Here is a 25,226-nt window from a genome sequence, read left to right on the forward strand (position 1 = left end):
CGAGATTTGTTCACAGTTTTCATATATTTGTTTTCTCATATTGCAAATTTTAGATATTCTTTCATTATTAATAAGCCTTATATTATTACAAAGACGCTAAGCGCATTTACCTATTGTTTATGCAATACAATTCCCTAGAGTAACCACTGACATTTCCATCCTCAGAATTGCTGATCGCATATCATTCAAGTGTGCTGTTAATCTATCAGTTGTCAACTGAAATTGACCGACACCCTTGCGGAATGGGATGTGGAGCCCCTGACCCTGGAAATTTTACATATATTCATTATCTTTTGGCTGAAGATGGGTTCCCCTGAAGGGTTGTGGACCCCCTGGAGTGTTGGGGCACCCCTGCAGCCCATGTGCAGCAGGGGCCTCCGTTACACTCCTGTAATCTATATCTACCACTAGTTGTCCAGTTTGCAAGGCTACTACTGCACGTAAATCAAATTTTGCTCCGCAAATAAATGCATTCGTAAAGGCTTAATCTCATTCCATATTTGTAGAATGAGGAATGGTGAGATTCACTCTTTAAAAATTTGATTAGAAAACATGGAACTACCCTAAATGTGGTGCACTTATCATGTAACCAAGTGTGGTTCCAGAGAAGTATTTGTTGGCATTTGTGGGTTGGCCAAAAATTAAACATTGATGAACACGCAAAGACTTGCATGTTTGAGGACATTCACCAAGCTCACCAAACGTCTGGCCCACCACCCAGAAACACACCCAAATCTACTGTCTAAGTGGAAATATTTTCTCCTCAGTAAATATCACATTTCCTGCGAAAATGCACATCTATTACATTTCAGTATGGGGAAATGGTGACACATGAACACTCCTGGGAACCAGACGTTTTTGTAGATTTGAAGAAGCACTCTTCAAATTCTTTCTGCATTACCAAGAAGTCTGAAAATAACTCTTATTGAGGCACATTTATGATTTTTCCGGAGACATTTTATTAATCGAAACCCAGGAAAGAACATCTAGTCCTTTATTGAGATCATTGTTTATGACTCTAGTTTGTGTAGACTGATGTTCTCTTGATGTGATGTTCATTTTCAAACTCCTAAACCAATTCATTGCTTTTCAATGAACATGTAATTGTAATGTAGTTATAATGCCAGGTGTCCATGTAGTACATAATGCTTGTACTCCAAGTATTCTTTCCACAACCAATGTGAAATAAAAAATACTTTACTAACTAGGGTTGAAATTACAATGCTAGATTTCTCCCATTCTTTCTTTCATTTTGGGACATACTGGTTCCATATGTGCAGTTCTAGCAAATGGTGCAGTACATAAAATGTATTAAAAATTTTAATTATTAAATCACTTCCATCTATTCTCTCTATGAAAATTATTTATTGTGACCAAATGTTTGCAAAGTTGTTGTTCATGACTTACATCACAGAAATGTATTTCATATATCTATGCAAAGATAAGCAGTGTTTATCTTTTATTCTAGCCTGATGGCCTGCATGTGAAGCTTAACTCTTGATAAATCTTCTCAGGTATGTAGGTTTTTCATCTTTGTAATGTCTCATACTTCTGCAATTACAGCATTGTCATACTTTATTTATTTGTTTATTTATTTTGGATTTTGGTAAAGCACTCTGGACAGTGTAACAGGGTGGAAATATATACAGTTTAGTGAGCTTTGAGATATTACTTTAGGATTACTATTGATATGGCATCAACTACAATAGCTGAATGTCAATTGTAAATATCAATATTCTACAGCTCTTATCTGTTGAAATAAGAAATATCAAATGCACACAATAAGGTTGCTATAAATACAATACCATGAAACATCATCTTCACAGAACTCTCACAGATAGACAGGTTGTTGAACAGGTAGTGTGGATGGGACAGGCGTCTTCACAACTGATCAAACTCAATATATCTCCCAATTTGGTGGATAATAACTCTGCAGTCTGCATAGCGTCACACATTTCCAAGATCATAGGAGCTAAGCATTGCCTCCATACAGTTATCCTTGAAATGTACCTCAGCACGCTGCTATGCTTTACCACTTAACTACTAGCCCCTGTCTTCCTGGTCAAAAAGTTTCTGCCGGCATCTGACTGAGAAAAAAGTAACACGTTTTTTCATTATATTGAATCCTGATCATTGCCAGAAATAGTATGGAAGTTGCACTGCCACTGGAAGTGCATCTTTTTTTGACAGCTGCAGCTCTTGCCTGCCAACTCAATGTCATTATATCCTACGGGATTTATATTTCAGCGGACAGGATATCCATCACCGTTGTGATGGAGTAACCCGTCCACCTAGATATAAATCAGGCCCTAAGTCTGGAAAGATATGACTCCTCAACTCCCCCATTCTCAATTCTTTCTCCAGGCCTGCCACCTGCATGACTACATCTCGCTGAGTAGCATCACTCAAGTCAGCTGTTATACTTCCAATTTATTTATTTGATGTCTTTATATAGCACATTGTCACCGGACAGGTATTAAAGGGTTTTACAGAGAAACAAAACTGTTTACATGAGTATATAAATGGGAACCAAATGGGAGGTCAGTCGGAAAGGGGACATGAGGGAGGGAAGAGGAAGTGACTGAAGTGGGGAGATCAACATTAGCAAACCAGCTGGATATTAGTAATGCAGCGTGGTCAGCTATGTAAGTAGGAAAACAAGTGAAGGTGGTGCTTAATGTGTTTTCTTATGTGGAACACCAAGGAGCTTGATTAATCTCCATAGAGGTACGATTTGAAGAGGCAACTCTTGAGGCCTTTCTTGAAAGACAAGATGTCTTGGGTGTGTCTTAGATCAAGAGATAGCATGTTCCTAAAACTAGGCGCTGCTTCCAAAAATGATTTCTTCAGACCTAAAGAGGACTTGAATTTTGGCGTTTCCAATGTTAAGGAGGTCTTGCTTATAGAGAGTCTTACTTCTCCAGGCAGCATGAGGAGGTTTGTAAAGTAGGTTGGTCTGTAGTAGTGTAAGTTTTTGAAGGTAATGCATCCTATATTGAACTTGATGTGCACCTTGAGTGGATGGTAAATGAGGTCTCTTAGAATGGGGATGTATGGTTGAATGGCCTTTCTCTTAGATTAGTCTGGCAGTGGAGTAGAGAATGGCTTTGAGGGGAATCAATGTTTATGTGGTAATTCCTGCATCAATTAATGAGATGTTCAAGGCAGGAGCTGCTGATCTTAGGTGATAGGAAGAGAGAAGTTGTTTGATTTTCTGAAGTTCATAGAGGTGGAAGTTGGCACGTTGTGCTATTTTGAGCACTTGTGCAGGCCACGTGAAAGAGAGGAGTTCAGCATGAAACCTAGAGATTTGACTGTGTCACTCTTTGCTAGGTTAAACCCCAACAAGGGCAGCTGAATGAGCCAAGTTGGATCGAATTGGAGGAGGATTTGTGAGAGATTAAGAGGAATTCTACTTTCAATGCGTTCAGTTTCATACAATGTGCAACTCTCTATTCCTAAATTATATCCAGTCCTTTTGATAGGGTTGGTAAGTCTTGTACCGAGGATAGGTTTATGTATAGATGTGTGCAATCAGCCTATCGGTGAAGGTTTATAACAATGTTGTTTAGAAGCAGCTTTAGAAGTTCGATGTAATGGTTCAATAGAATCTGGGAGAGAGTGAAGCCTTACTGAATGCTACTGGTCATTCTTTGTCTTACTGACGTTTAAGTAAATGTTTTGAGCTAGGGCTGCCCATTGAGGAATGTGTAGAACCAGCTCAGTACCTTAGTTTCCCTGAATCCCATTCTAAGTTACAGGATCTTGAGGAGGAGAGTGTGATCAACTGTATCAAAAGGTCTAAAAGGACCAGAAGGCAGACTTCACCTTCGCTGAGGATGTGGTATAAATTGTGTTGGATTTTCAAGATGTTCTTATCAATGCTGTTGCCAGAAGCCACATTGGATATTGAAGAGTAAGGGGCCGATTTAATTCTTGGTGGATGGAGTAAATACGGTCACCATGGCAGAGTACTTTACACCCGCCCTTGCAAGGATACTCGGCCTCACGTATTTAGTGATGTCCACTTGTATTTTCAGGAAACACTGTCACAGTGGTTCCTGGAAATGCCAGGAACCACTGACTCAGTGGTTCCTGGAAATGCACTGTAATTTTGACAGGTACTCTGTAAACATGACAGAGCCATACATCAACCGTAAAACTTTGTTTTCATTTTAAAAAGGAAATCTCACTTTAGGAACAGTGGCATGGTGGTGCCAGGCAGTGAAAACTGGCCAGGTGTCTGCTCACTCTAAATCGGGCAGGTGGACACATGGCTAAAACTCGGACCTCCTTACTAAGTTGGGCCGATGAAAGTGTTCTTTTTCTCCAACATTTAGTTGAGCTCATTGTTGCTTACATGTTCATTTATCTAGAGTACAAAATATTTTTCAATGGCTTTTTCTAATTAGGAGACGTTGCTGATGGTGCTGACATTTGGGTGTAAGTTGTATTTGTCCAAGTTTTAGATTGTGGAGATAGAAATGTGTTATAGTAAATTTAGAGGTAGTCTTGCTCTTCCTGAGTGTCATGCTGTCTTTAATAATATTCAATATGGTACAAGATAAGTCATGAGGGAGATATCATAACAATTCTAATGCAAAATTCTCAAATTTATGTGAATTACAGAACAATTTGAATGTCACCAAGCCTAAAGACTGCATCACTTGAATGTCCTTCAAACAATGGAGGATGCAGCAGGACTGTAGTACGATGCAGACATTGAAGTCTAGTAAGCTCCACTCCCCACCCACAAGATAGTTCTTCAGGTATTATTGAAAACCTGTTGAGAATTATGTTTTATTCTGTAAAGGTGATAGTGGATTTGTTCAAATGTGTACTCACTCCAAAAATTGATGCAAACACGCATTTTGAACAAAAATATTGTGCAAAAAGAATGCTTTGCATTTGTTATAATCATGCAAAATTTTGGCCGAAGTTTGCGCATTTTTGCAGAACTCTAGTACCAAAACAGTAATAAAGTCAAAATGTTGTTATAAAAATTCAAAACTGAATTAAAAAATACAGTAACATTTATTAAGCAGAATGTCTTCAAAGTTGCAGAAATAAAAATAAGGGGGACCGAAGTTATGATTTTTAAAGTTTTGAGTATAAATAGCGGTTAAAAACACTAAACATGAATGATAGTTTATGGAATCAGTAGACCAGGACCTAGGCGTGATTTGAGGGTGACCACAATGGAGCAGTGGTCAGATACACCCAGTGGATTAGTCCCACTAAAAGTAAAAAAGTTCTAAAATGTTTTCAAGTGTTATTTCAGAAAGGGACTTTGTCACTTTTTTAAGAAAAACGTTGACATTTCTTCTAAGTTGCAATGCAGAATGGTACTGTGTCACTATTTGAAAAATCCTACCCGCACTTGACACTACTGAAATTATAGCGCACAACATGATACCTGAAGCAAGTTGGTCTATCTTGCACTCTTGTGGAGATTCTCACAGAAACTTTTCTAACTCCCAACACAGAATCAACAAGAGTTGTCAGTCAAACCTCCATGTTTTAGGCCATCCCCAAACTTCTGTAGGGGGTGTGTGCAGTCCGAAGGTGGAGTGGGAGGCCACTCTAGGTCTTGATGGCCAGGTAGGAGAAGGTACGGCCACAGCTTCTGCTTTTGTGGAAGCTGTGCATGTGGCCGAGGGAGAGGGAGGGGGAGAGAAGTTGTTTGCCGCATTGGTGGAAGTTCAGTCTGTGGTTGAGGTAGTCTGGCCCTTTGTTGTGCAGAGCCTTGCAGGTATAGGTCAGCAGTTTAAACTGGTACCTTTTTTGGACGGGGAGCCAGTGGAGTGCTCTGAGGTGGAGGTGATGTGGGCTTCTCTCAGGAGGTTGAGGATGAGCTTGGCTGGAGCATTTTGGATGGTTTGAAGTTGCTTTGTAGTTGTGAAGAGATGCCCACATAGAGGGAGTTTCCTTAGTTCTGGTGGCTGGTGAGGAGGGCTTGGGTGATCGTGTGTCTGGTGTTGATGGGCAGCCATTTAATATTTTCTGGATCATTCAGAGGGTGAGGAATTAGGCTGAGGAGACAGTGCTTATCTGCTTGTTTATGGTGAACTTGTTGAGTGTAATGCTGAGGTTACTGGCATGGTCTTTGGGAGTAGGCAAGGGGCCCAGTTCCGCACGCCACCAGGAGTCATCCCATGGGGAGGTGTTGCTCCCAAAGATGAGTACCTCTGTTTTGGCGGTGTTGAGTTTGAGTCATTTGTTTTGCATCCTGCTGGGTATGCTGGTCATGCACCTGTTGAAATTGGCTTTGGTATTATTGAGTTTTGAGGGTAGATAGAGAATGAGCTGAGTTTTGTCAGCGTATTATATGATGTTCATACCACAGGATTTGACCAGCATGTCCAGGGGGGCCCTGTATGTGTTACACAGGGTTCCACGCAGTGAGGACCCTTGGGGAATGCCACAAATTATGTTCTTTGGGCCTGACATGTAAGGCGGGAGGCGGACGCTCTGTGTTCTTGCGGTGAGAAAGGAAGCAATCCATTTAAGGCATTTCATTGGATCCCCATCTGATGGAGTCCGTATAGGAGGGTGTTGTGTGACAGGGTGTAAAAGGCTGCAGAGAGGTTAAGAAGGAACAGGGCTGTGGTCTCTCCCTGGTTTAGGAGAGATGGGATGTCATCTCAGGATCTGATTAGGGCGGTTCTGTGCTGTGGTTAGCACAGAATCCTGATTCGGATGGATCCAGGAGGTTGTTTATCTCTAGGTCGTTGGAGAGTTGGCTGTTTCTTGCTATCTCCGGGACTTTAGCTGGGAACGAGAGCAGGGAGATAGACTGGTAGTTCTTGAGTTCTTCTGGGTCAGCTGTAGTTTTTTTTTAGTAGAGGTTTTACTCCTGCGTGTATCCATCCTTCTGGGAAGGAACCAGAGGTGATGAATGGGTTGAGGATGGTGGTGAATTCCTTACTGAAGAAGGTGCTCTTCAGTTTGAACATGTGGTGGTTGCAGGGTCTCCAGGTGCTACTTAGTAGATGGAGCTCATGATGGTAGCTGTGGTTTGCGTGGTTAGTTGATCCCACAGTGGAGAAGCGTGGCTCAGTGGTTAGAGGCGGCAGACCCGGAAGCTGAGATCGGCCGTGGACCAGGGTTCGATTCCCCGCCTCGGCGAGTCTCGGGCTCAAAAATTCCACGGACTCGACAATTCTCGCTCCGGTGCCTACTCGACTCACGGGGTCACACTCTGCGACTCTGGGCAATAGCTTGCTTAATCTCCACTACGGCCCCTCGCGGCGGGATGCCTGGCTTTCACCTTGTGGATACCCTGCCGGGGTATCTCACAGGGGAATACCAGGACGGGTTGCCTAAGCAAGCGCCTTGATACCTTCGGGTGATACGTGCGCTATATAAGTCGCAATACATTTACACATTGTGATTAAACTGTTTGTCGTGGAGTCGCTGCTGTTGAGGGGTCCATCAAAGTTGTCGCTGGTTGGTTGCACTTAGAAGTGTTCATAGATGGTGGCAATATTGTAGAAGAAGTCTGCGAGGGTGTCACAGAGCTCCTGTGAGGGGGTTACGGTGTTCTCGGTTGCTGTGGGGTTGCTGAACTCTTTGATGAATCTGAAGAGTTCCTTGCTAAGGTTGTAGTTAGCGTCAAGGCGGGTGGCTAGGACTTCCTTTTTGGTGTTTTTCAGGCATATTTGATATTTCTTGAGAGCCACTTTGAAGTTAACTTGGTCGCTGGGTGTTTTGTTAGTGTGTCAGATTCTTTCTAGTCATTTGCACTTGCATTTGGAGGCTTTTAGATCAGGAGTTCCCTCTCCTGGACTGCTGCTTTGAAAGACTGCGGCCTTGCCGTCCTCTTGCCTGGGTGAGTAGGATAGAACCTGCATTGCTGAAACCAGGTCCCCAGAGTGCCTCCAAGAGCTAGTTGGCTGGCCTCCTGATCAGACACCTCAGGGAAATAACAGGCGTCCAACAACCTTGAACCTGGCACCTAGACTCTGTAATCTGTGACTCTTGCCCTCCCAAGTGGTGTCATCCCAGTTCTGGACTCTAGAAAGTACGCCTAAAGGTGCTCTGCCTGCCCATCTGTGGGCCCAGCAGAACTGATGCATCGCCATCTGCAGCGCTGCGCTTAACCTGCAGAATGTCTGTTCCTTGATGCATTGCACTCCAAATTGATGCATCGCCCATGCTGCACAGATTTTTTAAAGACAAGGATTCTGCATAACCTACAGCAGCCCTTCATAACCGCTACTGTGTGAGGCATCTCCACGCAAGTACTTTGCCCAATGCAGCCTGTCGGAACCGCCGCTGCGCAATGCATCTGCACACAATGACATCGCCTCACACGTTACCGAGCAGCAGATTGAACGCTGCCCCGGCCAAAACGCTCGTTTTTGCCGCCATTGCCTGGTGAGGGAGCCACGAGACACGCCCACCTCGGTCGGCCACGCCCCCCCTTACAGGTATAAATAACTTGCGCTGAATACTAGCGCTTCATTGCTAAACAGAGAAACTCCTGAGGCGGAAAGCTGGGAGCTGTGACCACAACTTTCTTGATTTTAAACTGTGATACTGTGTACTTTTAAATATTATTGCACTGACCCCCTGCCCCCCTGGCACTTACCTAATTCGTTACCGAGCAGCAGATTGAACGCTGCCCCGGCCAAAACGCTCGTTTTTGCCGCCATTGCCTGGTGAGGGAGCCACGAGACACGCCCACCTCGGTCGGCCACGCCCCCCCTTACAGGTATAAATAACTCGCGCTGAATACTAGCGCTTCATTGCTAAACAGAGAAACTCCTGAGGCGGAAAGCCGGGAGCTGTGACCACCACTTTCTTGATTTTAAACTGTGATACTGTGTACTTTTAAATATTATTGCACTGACCCCCTGCCCCCCTGGCACTTACCTAATTCGTTACCGAGCAGCAGATTGAACGCTGCCCCGGCTAAAACGCTCATTTTTGCCGCCATTGCCTGGTGAGGGAGCCACAAGACACGCCCACCTCGGTCGGCCATGCCCCCCCTCACAGGTATAAATAACTTGCGCTGAATACTAGCGCTTCATTGCTAAACAGAGAAACTCCTGAGGTGGAAAGCCGGGAGCTGTGACCACCACTTTCTTGATTTTAAACTGTGATACTGTGTACTTTTAAATATTATTGCACTGACCCCCTGCCCCCCTGGCACTTACCTAATTCGTTACCGAGCAGCAGATTGAACGCTGCCCCGGCCAAAACGCTCGTTTTTGCCGCCATTGCCTGGTGAGGGAGCCACGAGACACGCCCACCTCGGTCGGCCACGCCCCCCCTTACAGGTATAAATAACTCGCGCTGAATACTAGCGCTTCATTGCTAAACAGAGAAACTCCTGAGGCGGAAAGCCGGGAGCTGTGACCACCACTTTCTTGATTTTAAACTGTGATACTGTGTACTTTTAAATATTATTGCACTGACCCCCTGCCCCCCTGGCACTTACCTAATTCGTTACCGAGCAGCAGATTGAACGCTGCCCCGGTCAAAACACTCGTTTTTGCCGCCATTGCCTGGTGAGGGAGCCACGAGACACGCCCACCTCGGTCGGCCACACCCCCCTCTCCAACTTCCAGAGCCTTCACCATAAATTATGAGTCTTGGCTGGAAGCGCAGCGGACGAGCGCAGCGGGCGCGACGATGGCGCGCCGAAGGCGCGCTTAAGGCAAGCTCGTCTGCGCTCGTCCGCGATCAGGATGCGACTAGCGCGGCCCACTCTGCTCAGATCCTCACGAGGCCTATGATCTCTACCCCGCTCTACACTCGTGACACCTTGCTCAATCTGAGAGAGTATGCGCACGAAGGTCATCTTACTTTTGCCGATACGGTCTTTCCATTACATGGGTCTGTTCCTGGGAGGACTTCTCAATGTTAGATCTCTGCCAAAACACGCCAATGAAATTCAGTTACTTATTGAGAACCATCACTTAGATGCTCTTTTCCTAACTGAGACGTGGACCCACGCCGACTGCGACATGGAATTAGACTGGGCCTGTCCTCAGGACTATAAAATTCTGCATCTTCCTAGGCCCAAAGGCCGCGGTGGTGGAGTCGGTATTATCCACAGAGCTTCGTGGCTCGTTAACATCTTAGACATGGACCCGGTCGCTGGGACCGAGCTCCTCGGCCTCTCCATAAATTGTCACACTGGAGCCACGTTCACGACCATTATTTGTTATCGCCCTCCAGGGATCTTTAACTCCCAACAACAACAATCGCTACTCGCCACCCTCACAAATATGGCGACCTCCCACAACAAGCTAATCATTTTAGGTGATTTTAATCTCTGGCCGAACGGTAGTCTGGACAACGGACTGCACAATCTCCTGCTTTCTTGTGAAAGTGTGGGACTCCACCAATTGGTCAATCAATCATCAATCAATCATAGGCATTTATACCGCGCACTACTCACCCGGAGGGTCTCAAGGCGCTGGGGGGGGGGGGGGTCCGCTACTGCTCGAAAAGCCAGGTCTTGAGCTTCTTCCTGAAGGAGAGGTGGTCGTGGGTCAAGCGTAGGTCTGTCGGGAGGGAGTTCCAGGTCTTGGCGGCCAGGTGGGAGAAGGACCTTCCTCCTGTTGTCGCTCTTCGGATGCGGGGGACGGCGGCGAGGGCGTGACTGGTCGAGCAGAGATGGCGTTTGGGAGCGTAGAAGTTGAGGCGGCTGTTGAGGTAAGTCGGGCCTTGGTTGTGTAGGGCTTTGTGTGCGTGGGTGAGGAGCCGGAAGGTGATTCTTTTGTTGATCGGGAGCCAGTGCAGGTCTCTCAGGTGTCTGGAGATGTGGCTTCGTCTGGGGACATCGAGGATGAGTCTCGCCGAGGCGTTCTGGATACGCTGGAGTCTCTTCTGGAGCTTGGCGGTGGTTCCGGCGTAGAGGGCGTTGCCGTAGTCCAGACGGCTGGTGACGAGGGCCTGGGTGACCGTCTTCCTGGTCTCGGTGGGGATCCACCGGAAGATCTTACGTAGCATGCGCAGGATGTTGAAACAGGACGAGGAGACGGCGTTGACTTGTCTGGTCATGGAGAGGGAGGAGTCCAGGATGAAGTCCAGGTTGCGTGCGTGGTCTGTCGGTTTGGGTGCGTTGCCCAGGGCGGGGGGCCACCAGGAGTCGTCCCAGGCAGAGGGTGAGGAGCCCAGGATGAGGACTTCCGTCTTGTCTGTGTTCAGTTTCAGGCGGCTGGTCGTCATCCACTCGGCCACGTCTTTCATCCCTTCGTGTAGGTTGGCTCTGGCGGTGGCGGGGTCGTTGGTCAGGGAGAGGATCAGCTGGGTGTCATCGGCGTAGGAGATGATGTTCAGGTTGTGTTGGCGTGCGATGGCCGCAAGGGGGCTCATGTAGACATTGAAGAGGGTGGGGCTGAGCGAGGAGCCCTGAGGGACGCCGCAGATGACTTCCGTGGCTTCTGATCTGAACGGGGGGAGGCGGACTCTCTGTATCCTTCCGGCGAGGAAGAAGATGATCCATTCCAGTGCCTTCTCCTTGATTCCGACGTTGCTGAGGCGCTGCACTAGGGTGCGGTGGCAGACAGTGTCGAATGCCGCGGAGAGGTCCAGGAGGATGAGGGCCGCTGTTTCTCCGTTGTCCAGCAGGGTTCGGATGTCGTCAGTGGCAGCGATGAGGGCGGTCTCGGTGCTGTGGTTGGCCCGGAAGCCTGACTGAGATGGGTCGAGGGATCCAGTCGTCTCGAGGAAGGCTGCCAGTTGCTTGTTGACGGTCTTCTCGATGACTTTGGCTGGAAACGGGAGGAGCGAGATGGGGCGGTAGTTCTTGAGTTCGGTGGGGTCCGCCGTTGGTTTCTTTAGTAGAGCGCTGAGTTCGGCGTGCTTCCAGCTCTCAGGGAAGGTGGCGGTGTCGAAGGAGGTGTTGATGATGTCCCGCAGGTGGGGTGCGATGACAGCGTCGGCCTTGTTGAAGACGTGGTGAGGGCAGGGGTCGGTTGGAGATCCGGAGTGGATGGAGTTCATCGTGCTGATGGTGTCTTCGAGGTTGATCGGTGTCCAGGCGTTGAGGGTGGTGGTGGGGGGCGTTGGTGTGGTCGTGGGGAGCGTTGTATGTGTGCTGAAGCTGTTGTGTATGTCAGCGATCTTGTTGTGGAAGTAGGAGGCGAGGGAGTTGCAGAGGTCTTGCGATGGGGTGATGTCGTTGGTTCCGGCGTTGGGGTTGGAGAGCTCTCTCACGATGTTGAAGAGTTCCTTGCTGTTGTGGGCGTTGTTGTCCAGCCGGTCCTTGAATGCTGTTTTCTTGGTGGCGTGGATCAGTTGGTGGTGCTTTCGGGTGGCGAGTTTGAGGGTAGTCATGTTGTCCGGTGTAGGGTCTTTTCTCCAGGCTTTCTCGAGGGCACGGCAGTTCTTCTTGGAGCTCTTGAGTTCGTCGGTGAACCACGGGGCCTTCTTGCTTCCGGGTCTGCTGGGCGGGGTCCTCAGAGGGGCGAGTTCGTCCGCGCAGGTGCAGATCCATTTCGTGAGGTTGTCGTTGGCTTGGCTGGGGTTCGCTGAGCTGGCGGGAGGGTGCTGGTTTAGGGATGCGGCGAGTTGGTCGGCTGTGATCTTGTTCCAGCTTCTTCGTGCAGCCTGTTGCTGGTGGTGGTGGACCGTGGTCCTTCTGAAGGTGAAGTGGATGCAGCTGTGGTCCGTCCAGTGGAGTCCAGTGGCGTGGCTGAAGGCGATGTCTTTGCTGGACGAGAAGACGGCGTCGAGTGTGTGTCCGGCGAGGTGGGTGGGGGTGGTCACCAGCTGCTTGAGTCCGAGGGTGGCGAGGTTGTCAAGCAGGGTGGTGGTGTTGCGGTCGTTGTTGTTCTCCAGGTGGAAGTTGATGTCCCCGAGGAGGATGTAGTCAGCGGAGGGGAGGGCGTGCGGGCTGATGAAGTCAGCGATGTCTTCGCTGAATTGAGTGCGTGGTCCCGGGGGTCGGTAGATCAGGGTGCCCCTGAGGGTGGTCTTGGGGTCGGTGTGGATCTGGAAGTGCAGGTGTTCGGCGGTTGTCAGGGTGTCGTCGGTGTTGGTCGAGATGCGGATGCTGTTCCTGTGGATGATGGCGATGCCTCCTCCAGTCTGCTTGTCGCGGTTTCTCCTGATGATCTTGTAGCCCTCTGGGATGGCGATGGCGATGTCGGGCGCTGAGGAGTCGTTCATCCAGGTTTCCGTGAGGAAGGCAACGTCAGGAGCTGTGGTGTCGAGGAGGTTCCAAAGTTGGACGGCGTGTCTGTGGACGGAGCGGGTGTTGAGCAGGATGCACTTCAGTGGTTGCTGCTTGGTGGGCGCTGGTGCAGTGCAGGTCCGGATGCAGGAGAACTTGCAGGACTGGCAGGTGAAGGGTCCGTGGGTGCGTCTCGGGGTGGCTCGGTAGCATCCGGGGGTTCGGCCGGTGTTGAGTGCGTTGAGGGTGGCGGCGTCGTACGTCCGGCGGGTGGGCTGGGGTCTGCGAGGGCCAGGGGTCCTGGCGCTGGGCGCGGTCCAGGCGCGGACGGGCGTAGACGGGCTTACCTTTGGCGCACCTTCGGCGCTCAATCGGTGCTCCCGCTGCGCGCGTCCTCTGCGCGGTCGCGCTGGGGGCGTCATAAGAGGGGAGCCGGGAGGGAGGGTCTGCGGGGAGCGCGGGAACCAATCGGCGGCCGGGGGGGCGGGGTCTCGTGGGACCTGGCGGGAAGCCTGGGGGCTTGGCGGCGGCCCTGTGGCGGCTGGGGCGTCGCTGGGTGGTCCTGTGGCGTCTGGGGCGTTGCTGGGTGCGAGGCTCAGGCAGGTAAGGAGGAGCAGGCGGGAGGTGTGGGGGTGACCAGGCCGAGGGCACAGTGGTCACTCCAGGGCAACGTTGTGGGACCCCTTAAGAGGGGAGCCGGGAGGGAGGGTCTGCGGGGAGGCTGGAGCGCGGGAACCAATCGGCGGCCGGGGGGGCGGGGTCTCGTGGGACCCGGCGGAAAGCCTGGGGGCTCGGCGGTGGCCCTGTGGCGGCTGGGGCGCCGCTGGGTGGTCCTGTGGTGGCTGGGGCGTCGCTGGGTGCGAGGCTCAGGCAGGTAAGGAGGAGCAGGCGGGAGGTGTGGGGGTGACCAGGCCGAGGGCACAGTGGTCAAAGAACCAACTCACATAGCAGGTCACCGACTCGATCTTATCTTCTCCACCCCTCAGTTAGTACACCTGAACGACATCTTGCCTATGGGCTGGACTGATCACGCTCTTCTCAAATTCCACATTAGCAGTAAAGGACCCAGATTGCCGGCACACAGCATCGCCTCAGAATTCTGGTACAGAGACTGGAAAGCTCTGGAAAAGCTGAGCTCTACCGGTGCGGTGTTCCACGCAAGAGATACTTTCTCTCCCGCCAACCCGGTAGAGGACAACTACGAGGCCTTTTGCACGATGATTTCCTCCACAACCGACTCCCATGTTCCCCTAAAAAGATGCAAACCCAGGTGCAGACTGTGAGAAGTTGGCCTGATGTGCAGTGCTCACTATTCTAGTGATCACTATATATCAGTCCAAACAACCCTTATTGATGATTGGTTGTAAGTCAACCTTATAGACCAGCTATCCTAGTAGCATGGATACGAGCAGTCTAAGGCTAAGACTCTAGAGGGCGTGTTAAGCCAGCTGTTTTACCATCACATTACCCCTTGAACACCCAGTGAAAGGACACCACACAAGTTGTTATGAAAATAAACAGTGTATTTATTTATAACAAGACTACCCTGGCTCTTTATGAGACAGGGAGCTAAGCACACAACAAAACTCTTACGAAAATACTTTTAAGTTAGCACGTTACACAAATGCCCGAGGGGCACGAAAAACCATATACGCTAAAAGTGGAATGCGAATTACTAGCAGGTAAGTAACAGTTCTAATAGGCTTTGGAATCGCTAGGACTGGACTAGGGAATCGTTAGATTACTACTAGGAGGCCCAGGGGACTCGGGTGCAGAGTGTGCACTCTCACGCGGGATGCGGGACAAAGTCTATGGAAGCTAGAATTCACAAAGTTAGTGTTCACGGGCGAACCCGACCTGGTAGGGAGAAAACGACAGTGGATCCTGACCCTTGGATAGTGAGGCTATGCTGGGACACCGGAGTGCCGAAGTTACCTAGCCCAGGGGCTGCAGCTGCATAGGTCTGAAAAGACGTCGGGGATCTCGTTGCCGGACCAGGAGCCTGGAAGGAAGAAGTTGCTGGCAGGCGACCAGTGAAGAAAAGTTCGATGGATCCAAGCCTGGATCAAGGAAGAAGAAACCTGAAAGCAGAGGGGACCAAGTTCTCGAATCACGAGCCAGTGATTAAGTGGGCACCAGGATGGCACCGGGCGAAGTCACCGCAGTCAGGTGAGTGGGCGCTGCTGGGCTCTGCAGTCTCTCGGACCAGGAGGCGTTGTCGGCGACCAGGATGGAGGTGCGAGCTGTCCCACGAAGGATGAAGTCGTCGGCGTCGAAGTTACCCAGCAGTGGGCAACAAGCCTTGGCTAATTCAAGCCCACGCGGTGGACTCAAAATGGCGTCTTGAGTGGACCAGGAGGGTCCGGGGTGCTCCTCTTCTGGAAGGGAGCAAGGGCCAGTCTGGAGCAACCAGACCAGCAGCAGAAATGTCGTCGGGCGTCGTCAGGAAGGCCACAAGCCAGCGGGCTAGTAGCCAAACAACGCGGTGAGCAGCAAAAAGCAGAAGGGCCCCACGCAGATCGTGGAGATGCTGGGGGGCTGCTCTTCGGTGCTGGAGCTGCTCAGGGTGGGGGCTTCTCGGACCCCAAAGCACTCACCAGGATTTCACTCGGCGGGCTTGCTGGAAAGAAGTCGTGCAGTCTTGAAGATGGCCGGTCCCTCGAGGTCTCGTCACACCCACGAATCTCAGCGTGACTGATGATGCAGGTAGAGGTCAGAGGTGCCAGGGAAGCCGGTTCTCGTCGAGCTGGGCAGTCGGATTCCGGAGGAAGGACTTGCAGCAGACCGCAGTGTTCTTAGATGGTGCCTGCGGGTGCAGGGTGACTACTCCTTAGTCACAAGGGAGAAATCTTAGGAAAAAGTCTTGAGTTCCTTTCGTGGAAAGTAGTTTCAGGATTCAAAGATGATCTGATTTGGAAGGGGGCCAGTCTCTACCTTTATCCTGTAAAAAGGGGCTGGCACGCGACTAAGTCCTGCCCTATGGGTGGGACTAGGAGGGGGGTGGTTACACCCACTTCCTTGGCGGGCTTTTCCCCAGCACAGGGTCTGGAGTGACCCTGGAACTGGTTCCAGCCAGCCTATGCACAGTGAGCACCGGGGTGCCACGTGCAGTCACCTTCCTCTAAAGCCCTGCCTACCTACAATACACAAAACCCTGTCTGGGACGGTGCTGGCACCGCCCCTGGCAGGAAACCCTTTGTCCTTATCTCCTGCTCTGGGAGGACTCCCAGCAGCAGGAGGGCAGACTTGTGTCTCGGTGGCAGCATCCATTTTGTGGAGCTGAGGCTCTGTTTAACTTTAACCGGGGTTAGGGGTTACATACATGTCGTGTCCCTCTAGAAGGGTGGAATGCTAACCCCGTCGCCAGAATTGGCGAGGGGTTAGTATTCCAATTCGTATGACACCTTACTCGACATGTTTTGATAAAGCGATACCAGAGTTGGCACATAACCGCGAGGATTATAATGCACTTAAGAGTATATGGTATGCGATATCATGGAAACGGCTAAGGGATGGATCCCGAAAGCCGCAGACAGGCTCAGCTCATGCTAGAGCACCATCTCACACGATTCCAAGCACTCTGCCTTCAGGATTGTTAAGGCCTGCTATAGGAGTGACTGATAGGAGATCTGTGTGTCCATTTTTAGGGTTAGATATAGGTATACTATATCTAAAGCAAAGGGTGAGTACACCACCTTGCCCCAGCTGTCGTGCAGCCAGTTGTGTCAGTTTTAGTTAGTCAATCCAGGGGTGGCATAATACATGCTTCAGCCCCTGGGAGACTTCTGGGTGCACCTCAGCCCTGGGTACAGGGACTTGGAGAGGGCCCAGTGCCAATTCAGTACCTGAGTACAATTTGGATAGAGAGAACAGCTAGGCTGTGGGTCTGATTAGCAGGCCCACAGCCAGGGAAAGTCGTAAACCAGTGCAGCAAAAAGCAAAAATCTGGGTGATCATAGGATTGCAGACCCTACTCTCCTACATGACCCCCCCCCAAACTTTGGGACAATAAGCTAACCTTGACCAGGTGAGTCTTCTTGCTCTAAGTGGAAATACCTGGAGAGCCCATCAACATTGCTGTGATCAGTCCCAGGTCTATGCTCCACTGTAAAATCCATCCCCTGTAGGGAAATGGACCACCTAAGCAGTTTGGGGTTTTCACCCTTCATCTGATTTAGCCACAAGAGGGGCTTATGGTCTGTCTGAATGGTGAAGTGAGTGCCAAACAAGTAGGCCCTCAGCTTCTTCAGGGCCCAGACCACAGCAAAGGCCTCCCTCTCAATAGCTGACCAATTTTTCTCTCTGGGTGTCAACCTTCTACTAAGGAAAGCAATAGGCTGATCATTACCATCAAAATTCAGTTGAGACAGAACAGCTCCCACACCCAACTCAGAAGCATCTGTTTGGACAATGAATGGCTTGGAGTAATCTGGACTCTTGAGGATAGGTGCTGTGCACATGGCCTGCTTTAGGTCATTGAATGCTTTCTGACAGCTTGCTGTCCACTGAACTTTCTTTGGCATCTTCTTGCTTGTCAGGTCATTAAGGGGGGTCACTATGGACCCATAATTTCTGACAAACTTCCTATAGTACCCAGTCAGGCCCAAGAAAGCTCGAACCTGAGTCTGGGTGATTGGAGGAGTCCAGTCCTTGATGGCCTGTATCTTACTCTCCAGTGGCTGAACCTGGCCTCCACCTACAAGGTGGCCCAGGTATACAACCTGTGACTGCCCTATCTGGCACTTTGTGGCCTTGATAGTGAGGCCTGCCTTTTGCAGGGCCTCTAACACTTTCCTCAGGTGGACCAGGTGATCCTCCCAGGTGGAGCTAAAGACAGCAATATCGTCAAGATAAGCTGCACAGAAGTCATCCAGCCCAGTGAGGACTTGATTCACCAACCTTTGGAAGGTGGCAGGTGCATTTTTCAGTCCAAAGGGCATTACCACAAATTGATAATGCCCTCCAGGGGTAGAAAATGCTGTCTTGGGTTTGGCTTCCTCAGCTAACCTGATTTGCCAATACCCAGCTGTCAAATCAAATGTGCTTAAGAAGTTGGCAGAAGCCAATCTATCTATAAGCTCATCTGCTCTTGGTATTGGGTGGGCATCAGTCTTAGTGACTGCATTGAGGCCTCTGTAGTCTACGCAAAACCTCATCTCTCTCTTACCACCCTGGGTGTGAGGCTTTGGCACTAGAACTACTGGGCTAGCCCAAGGGCTATCTGAGGGCTCAATGACTCCCAGTTCCAACATTTTCTGCACTTCAGTTTTGATGCAGTCTCTAACATGATCAGGCTGTCTGTAGATTTTACTCTTGACAGGCAGGCTGTCTCCAGTGTCAACATCATGGGTACACCAATCAGTTTGGCTGGGTGTCGGAGAGAACATATGTCGAAAGGATTGCAGAACTTGCCTGCAATCCTGTTGCTGATGTTCAGTGAGGCTGCCACAAAAGACAACACCATCAACTGATCCATCATCAGGATTCTGAGTGAGCAGGTCTGGGAGAGGGTCACTCTCTTCCTCCTGTCCCTCATCTGTGGCCATGAGCAAGCTCATGTCCTTCCTGTCAACATATGCCTTGAGCCTGTTAACATGGAGCACTCTGAGAGGGCTCCTGGGAGTTCCAAGGTCCACCAAGTAGGTAACCTCTCCCTTTTGCTCAATGATGGTGTGGGGCCCAGACCATTTGTCTTTCAGAGCTGCTGGGGCCACTGGCTCCAGCACCCACACCTTCTGTCCTGGCTGGTACACAGTCAGTACAGCCTTTTGGTCATGCCAAGCTTTTTGAAGTTCCTGGCTGGCCTCAAGGTTTTTAGATGCCTTCTCCATATACTCAGTCATCCTGGAGCGGAGACCAAGTACATAGTCCACTATGTTGGTTGCAGGCTTTTTGAGAGGTCTCTCCCATCCTTCCTTCACCAAACACAGGGGTCCTCTTACAGGATGTCCATACAGAAGCTCAAAAGGGCTGTAGCCAACCCCCTTCTGTGGGACCTCTCTGTAAGCAAACAAGAGGCAGGGGATCAGGACATCCCATCTTCTCCTAAGAGTTTCAGGTAGTCCATGAATCATCCCTTTCAGGGTCCTGTTGAATCTCTCAACAAGCCCATTGCATTGTGGATGATAGGGTGTGGTGAACTTGTAGTTCACACCACACTCTTTCCACATGGCAGTCAGATATCCTGACATGAAGTTTGTACCTCTGTCAGAAACGACCTCCTTAGGGAAACCCACTCTGGAGAACACTCCAACTAGGGCTCTTGCCACTACAGGGGCTGTAGTGGTCCTAAGGGGAATAGCCTCAGGATACCTGGTGGCATGGTCCACCACCACCAGTATAAACTTGTGTCCTGATGCTGTCTGGGGTTCCATTGGACCAACAATGTCAATCCCCACTCTTTCAAAGGGAACCCCCACCACAGGTAGTGGTATGAGGGGGGCCTTTGTTGTGCCACCTGACTTACCACTGGCTTGGCAAGTGACACATGAGCGACAAAACTCCTTGGTGTTCTCATTCATATGGGGCCAGTGAAAGTGTGAGACAAGCCTGTCCCAAGTCTTTGTCTGACCTAAATGACCTGCAAGGGGAATCTCATGGGCCAAGGTGAGAAGGAAACCTCTCAGAGACAAGGGGATGACCAGCCTCCTGGTTGTACCAGGCTTGGGGTCTCTTGACTCAGAGTACAGGAGTCCATCTTCCCAGTATACCCTGTGGGCACCTGTGGCATTCCCTGCAGCCTCAGCAGCAGCCTGCTGTCTGAGGGGTTCAAGGGAAGGGCAGCTCAACTGTTCCTTCCCCAGGTCTGCTCTGGAGGGTCCCCCTGAGCCCAGAAACTCAACTTGATCAAGTTCAAGCTCTTTAGGCTCAGTTTCCCTCAGCTCTTCTAGATCAGCCTCCTCAGAGACTTGATCCTCAACCTGGTGCAAGGGGGAAGGCAAAGCCTTACCCTTACTGCTCTTCTTCTTGGAAGGTGTCTGGCCCATAATTTCAGGATCCAGCACCTGTTCAGTGGGGCATCTTCTGGCCTGTGACCTAGTCACAGCAAGAACATGTGCTGGCAAGCCTAACATCTCCATGTGAGTCCTCTGCTACACTTCTGACCATTGTGATGACTCCAAATCATTGCCCAACAAACAATCAACTGGGAGGTCTGAACTGACTACAACTTTCTTTTGTCCCTTCACTCCACCCCAGGAGAAAGCTACAATTGCCACACTATGACTAGTAGTGACATTGCTGGCATTGGTCACCAGGAAATCAGTACCTGGCATGATCTGTCCAGGGTCCACAAAGTTAGGTGTCACCATGGTGACACTGGCACAAGTGTCCCTATAGGCCTGAGCCATTTTGCCATTAATCAAAGGTGTCTGCCTGTATTTGCCCAAAGTATTGGGACTTATTTCAGGGGACATATCCATATCCCCTGTACAGACAAGGACAGCCTGAGTGAGTGTGCCAACTAAGTTGTCAGACCCCTCAGTACCCAAGGTTAACCCAACTAATGCCTTGGGAGTGACACTACCACTACTGACTGTACTAGGGGGTGCAGTTGCTTTAGGAGCTGTAGTGGCAGGAGTTTGTCCTCCTCCTCTTTTGGTGCACTCACTAAACCAGTGAGATTTACTTTTGCAGTACTGGCACCACCTTTTTGACTGGCCTTCTTGAGTCTTCTTCTTCTGGGAAGCCTGACCCCCACCCTCTTTGGTTTGTTGGGGACCTGGTGAAGACTTCTGGTCATTTTGCTCATTCTTAACATTACCCTTCTGGTCTGCTTTCTTCTGACCACCCTGGTTCTGGTTCTGGTTCTGCTTGATCCTTGTCCTGACCCATTTGTCTGCCTTCTTTCCCAATTCTTGGGGAGAGGTCAGATCTGAATCAACAAGGTGCTGGTGCAGCAACTGGTTCTGACAATTGTTCAAAATTTGTTCTCTCATCATTAGATTATACAATCCTGTGTAATCTGTAACCTTGCTACCCAGCAACCAGCCCTCCAAAGCCTTAGTGGCACAATCCACAAAATCAGACCAGTCCTGAGACTGAGTTTTCTGGGTGTCTCTGAACAGCAACCTGTACTGCTCAGTGGTTAAACCAAACCCATCAACCAGTGTATTCTTCAGGACCTGGTAATTGTTAGCATCCTCCACTCTTGTAGTGAGGAGCTTATCTCTACCTTTACCATCAAAGGAGAGCCACAGTATAGCTGCCCACTGACTCTGGGGAATGCCCTGCACAGTGCAGGCCCTCTCCAGAGCAGCCATCCATTTCTGGATGTCATCCCCTTGCTTAAAGGGGGGCACTATTTTAGTCAGGTGTTTAGTATCTAAACCCTTCTCTCTATCTCTTGGGAGATTGCTGCCACCAGTGGGAGCTAGCCCACTCATCTGCTGCTCTCTTGCCAGGGCAAGCTTCTCTTTGGCCAGGGCAATTTCTTCCCTTTCAATCCTCAGTTCAGCTTGTCTCATCCTAGCTTCATGCTCCTTTCTCTGAGGGGAAGTAAATCTCCTCTGTGGAGGATTCCTTCTCCCCTGAGAAGAGGCATTAGAGTGCAGAGATCTATTGGAGTCCCTAGAAAGAGATCTATCTCTCCTAACTCCAAGGTTAGGCCCACTTCGGGTCAGTACTGGGGGGCCCCCAGATCCTAGCCCAAGTAAGTCTAAGTTGGTCCTAGTTAGCCTTCTGACTACCTCAAGACCCTTGTCTACCTCATCCCCAGAGAGTACCTCCTGATCCTCCTCCTCAACTGCTGAATCAGTGTTGTGGAGATCTGGATCCCCAGAGGTTCCCTCTAAGGCTGGCATGTTCTCATGTAACTGAGAAAGCTTTCTGGCATCATATGTCTCTAAGAGACCTATCAGAAAGGAAGTGGTGGGGTTAGACCCCTGCTTCAGTTTTCTGGAGACACAGATCTGTCTCATGTCATGGAAACTGAGAGCTGCATATCTTGAAGTGACCTGTGGAGGGTCAACACTGACCAGGGGAGTCTCAGTAGAGTCCCCCTGAGTCGACATGCTTTTCTAGTGAGGTGTAAGTGGTGCACTTACCTACACTATATGTTTGCCTACTGATCCCTTGCTAGAGTTGTAGTTTAGGGTGTGCTAGGCCCTAGGAGCTACAACAGCTGGTTCAGTAGAACTCAGAGTATTCTAAGCTAAGTTATATGTACCTTTAGTACTTATGTGATCTTTCACAAGATATTCTTAGGATATGTGTGGTAAAACAACAGCAAGCTCAAATCCCAACCGCTGCTCACCAATGTGAGAAGTTGGCCTGATGTGCAGTGCTCACTATTCTAGTGATCACTATATATCAGTCCAAACAACCCTTATTGATGATTGGTTGTAAGTCAACCTTATAGACCAGCTATCCTAGTAGCATGGATACGAGCAGTCTAAGGCTAAGACTCTAGAGGGCGTGTTAAGCCAGCTGTTTTACCATCACATTACCCCTTGAACACCCAGTGAAAGGACACCACACAAGTTGTTATGAAAATAAACAGTGTATTTATTTATAACAAGACTACCCTGGCTCTTTATGAGACAGGGAGCTAAGCACACAACAAAACTCTTACGAAAATACTTTTAAGTTAGCACGTTACACAAATGCCCGAGGGGCACGAAAAACCATATACGCTAAAAGTGGAATGCGAATTACTAGCAGGTAAGTAACAGTTCTAATAGGCTTTGGAATCGCTAGGACTGGACTAGGGAATCGTTAGATTACTACTAGGAGGCCCAGGGGACTCGGGTGCAGAGTGTGCACTCTCACGCGGGATGCGGGACAAAGTCTATGGAAGCTAGAATTCACAAAGTTAGTGTTCACGGGCGAACCCGACCTGGTAGGGAGAAAACGACAGTGGATCCTGACCCTTGGATAGTGAGGCTATGCTGGGACACCGGAGTGCCGAAGTTACCTAGCCCAGGGGCTGCAGCTGCATAGGTCTGAAAAGACGTCGGGGATCTCGTTGCCGGACCAGGAGCCTGGAAGGAAGAAGTTGCTGGCAGGCGACCAGTGAAGAAAAGTTCGATGGATCCAAGCCTGGATCAAGGAAGAAGAAACCTGAAAGCAGAGGGGACCAAGTTCTCGAATCACGAGCCAGTGATTAAGTGGGCACCAGGATGGCACCGGGCGAAGTCACCGCAGTCAGGTGAGTGGGCGCTGCTGGGCTCTGCAGTCTCTCGGACCAGGAGGCGTTGTCGGCGACCAGGATGGAGGTGCGAGCTGTCCCACGAAGGATGAAGTCGTCGGCGTCGAAGTTACCCAGCAGTGGGCAACAAGCCTTGGCTAATTCAAGCCCACGCGGTGGACTCAAAATGGCATCTTGAGTGGACCAGGAGGGTCCGGGGTGCTCCTCTTCTGGAAGGGAGCAAGGGCCAGTCTGGAGCAACCAGACCAGCAGCAGAAATGTCGTCGGGCGTCGTCAGGAAGGCCACAAGCCAGCGGGCTAGTAGCCAAACAACGCGGTGAGCAGCAAAAAGCAGAAGGGCCCCACGCAGATCGTGGAGATGCTGGGGGGCTGCTCTTCGGTGCTGGAGCTGCTCAGGGTGGGGGCTTCTCGGACCCCAAAGCACTCACCAGGATTTCACTCAGCGGGCTTGCTGGAAAGAAGTCGTGCAGTCTTGAAGATGGCCGGTCCCTCGAGGTCTCGTCACACCCACGAATCTCAGCGTGACTGATGATGCAGGTAGAGGTCAGAGGTGCCAGGGAAGCCGGTTCTCGTCGAGCTGGGCAGTCGGATTCCGGAGGAAGGACTTGCAGCAGACCGCAGTGTTCTTAGATGGTGCCTGCGGGTGCAGGGTGACTACTCCTTAGTCACAAGGGAGAAATCTTAGGAAAAAGTCTTGAGTTCCTTTCGTGGAAAGTAGTTTCAGGATTCAAAGATGATCTGATTTGGAAGGGGGCCAGTCTCTACCTTTATCCTGTAAAAAGGGGCTGGCACGCGACTAAGTCCTGCCCTATGGGTGGGACTAGGAGGGGGGTGGTTACACCCACTTCCTTGGCGGGCTTTTCCCCAGCACAGGGTCTGGAGTGACCCTGGAACTGGTTCCAGCCAGCCTATGCACAGTGAGCACCGGGGTGCCACGTGCAGTCACCTTCCTCTAAAGCCCTGCCTACCTACAATACACAAAACCCTGTCTGGGACGGTGCTGGCACCGCCCCTGGCAGGAAACCCTTTGTCCTTATCTCCTGCTCTGGGAGGACTCCCAGCAGCAGGAGGGCAGACTTGTGTCTCGGTGGCAGCATCCATTTTGTGGAGCTGAGGCTCTGTTTAACTTTAACTGGCGTTAGGGGTTACATACATGTCGTGTCCCTCTAGAAGGGTGGAATGCTAACCCCGTCGCCAGAATTGGCGAGGGGTTAGTATTCCAATTCGTATGACACCTTACTCGACATGTTTTGATAAAGCGATACCAGAGTTGGCACATAACCGCGAGGATTATAATGCACTTAAGAGTATATGGTATGCAATATCATGGAAACGGCTAAGGGATGGATCCCGAAAGCCGCAGACAGGCTCAGCTCATGCTAGAGCACCATCTCACACGATTCCAAGCACTCTGCCTTCAGGATTGTTAAGGCCTGCTATAGGAGTGACTGATAGGAGATCTGTGTGTCCATTTTTAGGGTTAGATATAGGTATACTATATCTAAAGCAAAGGGTGAGTACACCACCTTGCCCCAGCTGTCGTGCAGCCAGTTGTGTCAGTTTTAGTTAGTCAATCCAGGGGTGGCATAATACATGCTTCAGCCCCTGGGAGACTTCTGGGTGCACCTCAGCCCTGGGTACAGGGACTTGGAGAGGGCCCAGTGCCAATTCAGTACCTGAGTACAATTTGGATAGAGAGAACAGCTAGGCTGTGGGTCTGATTAGCAGGCCCACAGCCAGGGAAAGTCGTAAACCAGTGCAGCAAAAAGCAAAAATCTGGGTGATCATAGGATTGCAGACCCTACTCTCCTACACAGACCATCAGCCCCGTGGTTTGACGACTCTCTGAAAGCCCTCAAATCAACCTGTAAACAGGCCGAGAGGAAATGGAGGCAAGGTTACTCCGACACAAATAAGCTACTCTGGAAAAATAAACTCCGGGAATAC

At 50.1% G+C, this 25,226-nt stretch overlaps 1 long non-coding RNA gene across 1 annotated transcript in view; it reads left to right on the forward strand.

Annotated features, from left to right (window-relative positions):
- Positions 1–25,226, forward strand: part of LOC144825259 (uncharacterized) — a 298,854-nt gene that overhangs the window by 92,890 nt on the left and 180,738 nt on the right. The window contains exon 2 of the long non-coding RNA XR_013609359.1: positions 1,469–1,514. This is a non-coding gene — a long non-coding RNA (uncharacterized LOC144825259). The remainder of the gene's footprint in view (positions 1–1,468; positions 1,515–25,226) is intronic.

The sequence above is a fragment of the Lissotriton helveticus genome, chromosome 3_1, assembly GCF_964261635.1.
Source record: "Lissotriton helveticus chromosome 3_1, aLisHel1.1, whole genome shotgun sequence".
Lineage (NCBI taxonomy): Eukaryota > Metazoa > Chordata > Amphibia > Caudata > Salamandridae > Lissotriton > Lissotriton helveticus.